General features: G+C 45.4%; 1 long non-coding RNA gene across 1 annotated transcript; it reads left to right on the top strand.

The window, feature by feature from the left end:
- Positions 1 to 646: 646 nt before the first annotated feature.
- On the top strand, positions 647 to 1,007 carry LOC118988131 (uncharacterized). Its single transcript, XR_005066717.1, has 2 exons — positions 647 to 733; positions 818 to 1,007. It is a non-coding gene; the product is annotated as an uncharacterized LOC118988131 (long non-coding RNA).
- Positions 1,008 to 3,139: the final 2,132 nt, after the last annotated feature.

Here is a 3,139-nt window from a genome sequence, read left to right as displayed (position 1 = left end):
TGAATCCCACTTGGTCACAGTGTATTATCTTTTTAATGCATTTTTGGATGTGATTTGCCAATATTTTGTTGAGGATTTTAGTGTCTATGTTCATCAGCAATATTGGCCTGAAATTTCCTTTCTTTGTTGTGTTTTATCTCCTTTTGGAATTAGGATGATGCTGGGTTCATAATAAGATATGTGAGTTTTCCATCATTTGGGGTTTTTAGGAATAGTCTGTGAAAAATAGGGGTTAGCTCTTCCTTAAAAGCTTTGTACAAACAATGAATCTATTTCACATGATGCTTTTAGATTTGGGTAGATGTTTGGGCATAATTTCAATCTGTTCTAATATCCACTTGAATATGCATGAAATTAAAAATTTGTGATTCTTCATCCAGTCCAGCTTTAATTTTTAAATGTGGAAAGAAGGGCTGTCCACTGTCATGATTCAAAGCTGCTTCATAAAACAACTACACTCCCATCCCTGACCAACATCATAGAGTCTGAGAGAGGAAATGTGCTCAGGGACCAGAAGGATATGGAGCAGTGACCTACATCTCTCCTTATTTATGAGAATGGAGTTTCCTGTATGCAAATTTCCTTCTCACATCCAGTTCAACTTGTCCCCTGGGCTGTGGGGGTCACAACTGTCTCCTGACAGAGGGCTGAGATTTCTTGAGAAGGCAGAGTTGTGCTCTAGAGAAAATGAGAAAGCTGGGTCTCCTCCTGTGCCTTATGACAGCCCCCCTGGGTGAGTATCTAAGGTGTCAGAAATGGTTCTATAGATGGTGGTGACTGCACATGACTGAGAGGGTCTGATGTTCCTTGTCCCCAGGTGTCCTGTCCCAGGTGCAGCTGTAGGAGTCAGGCCCAGGACTGGTGAAGCCATCACAGACCCTCTCCCTCACCTGCACTGACTCTGGATTCTCTTTAACCAGCGATAGTGTTCACTGGAACCGCCAGGCTCCAGAGAAGGGGCTGGAGTGGGTCGGTGCTATGTGGAGTGGTGGAAGTACAGACTACAACCCAGCACTGAAATCCTGACTCAGCATCACCAGGGGTACTTCCAAGAGCCAAGTTTATTTAGCATTGAGCAGTCTCACAACCGAGGACACAGCCGTGTATTACTGTGAGAGAGACACAGTGAGGGGAAGTCAGTGTGATCCCAGACACAAACCTTCCTTTGGGAGGCAGGAGGGCTTGCCTGCAGGGGCCATGTGGAACACCAGGGAGCACTGTGGTCTCACCAATCACAGAAAACAGCCCCAGGGGTTGGTCTGGACCTGATGAGGAAGGAAGGAGCTTCCACTCGAGGAAAGGGGTTTCCTCTCAGGTATCACAGCTTCATACAGGGACCCTGCCTTATTCTCTGTGAATCTGATTTCTGAGGTTTTCACTGCAGACAATAAACAAGAAAGTAAACATGTTCACAGATGAAATATCACCAGGGATTACCTACCTCTTCTTCAGCAAGTTTCTGTTATTTTCCTTCCTTAACAAAGTGCATCACAGTTTATTATGAAATTATACTTAAAATGTGACCAAGGAGTGTGATCCAGAAGAACAAATGCTATGTTCATAGCAAAACATATGCAAGTATTTATAGAAACCTTCTTCATAAAGATATAAACATCCCAAAGTTTTCTAATTTTGAAGTAAGCAAACTAGGGAACATGCATGAATGGAATCTACTCAGCAATGAAATAATGATCAGGTAACACAGGAATCAATGCTGGTGAGTCTCAGGGATCACTCAGTGTGGAATGTGCCAGGTTCAGAGACTGAAAAGGGGTGTGTCCTGGTGTTCACAGGTCCACCCCAGGAGGACAGTGGGAGGTGGGGCTTTCTGTTTCTTTCTCACTGTTACCAGGCTGGAAGATACACTCTGTGACCACACTCTCATTCTCAGCAGGACCTAATGAATGGATAGCTCCACATATGGAAACTAACACCTGCAGGCTCCTGTAAATGCAGTGTCCACCACCAGGTCTGCTGCTGTCCTGAAAGCAGCTGGCTCCTCCAGGTGCCTCTGTGTTTGGTTCTCCCACAAGCACAGAAGCCTATGGCAACTGAGACTTCATTGGTCCCCATTTCTATCTGTGGTTTTTCACCTTATGCAGTCCTCGAGCACCTCTAAATGCTGCTGGAAATGACTTAATCACCATGGGAATTGATCTGGACTTTACATGAAGGCTTATTTTTAGCCATTTTCCTGAGAAAATTTTGATACAGTTTATTCACCTACTTCTGGGGACAAAGATGGCTACACACCACACTCAATAAGGAGCTGAGTGCTCATGTGTGATTACTTGGCAGCTCTTGTCTCCGTGGTCCCCCTGCCCTGGTGGGTGAACCCAGCCAGCCATGTCAGGGTCCCATAGTCCCAGGTTCTATGTCCAGGTCATGGTTTCCATTCCAGGAGTAATGTCAGTCGGACACAGTGAGCCTTATAGTTTGATGGCAGCTGCGTGGATCTCAACCTTAGTAGCCAGCAGCTTGGTGATTAATGCAGGATCTTCTCTTCTAGAAGAGGAACCTGTGATCAGGGACTGGCAGTACGAAGTCTGTGCTCTTCAAAGCACCTGTCTTGAATGCATTGGCTGCCCTAGGATGTGGAAGGGAGGGTGTGTGCCTTAGTGCACGTCATCTAGGTGTTCCCACTGTTGGCATCTGTTCTGGAGTAAATGCTTCTTCATCATCAGTGTTCTAGTAGAACAATTTTTGATAATGGTGTGACTTTTAAAACAAGTTTTGCATTCTGGTAAGACTGAAGCCCTCATAGTTTTCACGCTCTCACACTGGAGTTGAATTCCTGTCTGCCTTCATTTGTTGTGGCAAGAACTCCACATAATATCTACACTTGACACAAAGCAAATATGAATGTGCTGCTTCATAACTCCAGGTGCAGTGATGAGCAGCTAACCTCTGGAACCCAACCATCCTACATAACAGAATTTTTCTTTGGAAAGGTAGTTCATCGTGCACATCCCACCAGCTCTGGGAAACTACCATGCTGCCCCCACCAGCTGTGTCTGGACTGTCTGAGAGTCCTCATGTAAGATGGACTGTGTCGTGTTTCCTCAGCTGTGCCTGTGTCCCTTCACTCATCATAATGTCCTTAGGGTTCATCCATATAGTTGCTTACAGCAGGATTGGC

Source organism: Sturnira hondurensis, unplaced genomic scaffold (assembly GCF_014824575.4).
Source record: "Sturnira hondurensis isolate 20B ecotype Veracruz unplaced genomic scaffold, ASM1482457v3 Scaffold0005843, whole genome shotgun sequence".
NCBI lineage: Eukaryota > Metazoa > Chordata > Mammalia > Chiroptera > Phyllostomidae > Sturnira > Sturnira hondurensis.
The sequence above is the reverse complement of the archived record's forward strand: the minus strand, read 5'-3'. Positions and strand labels throughout refer to the sequence as shown.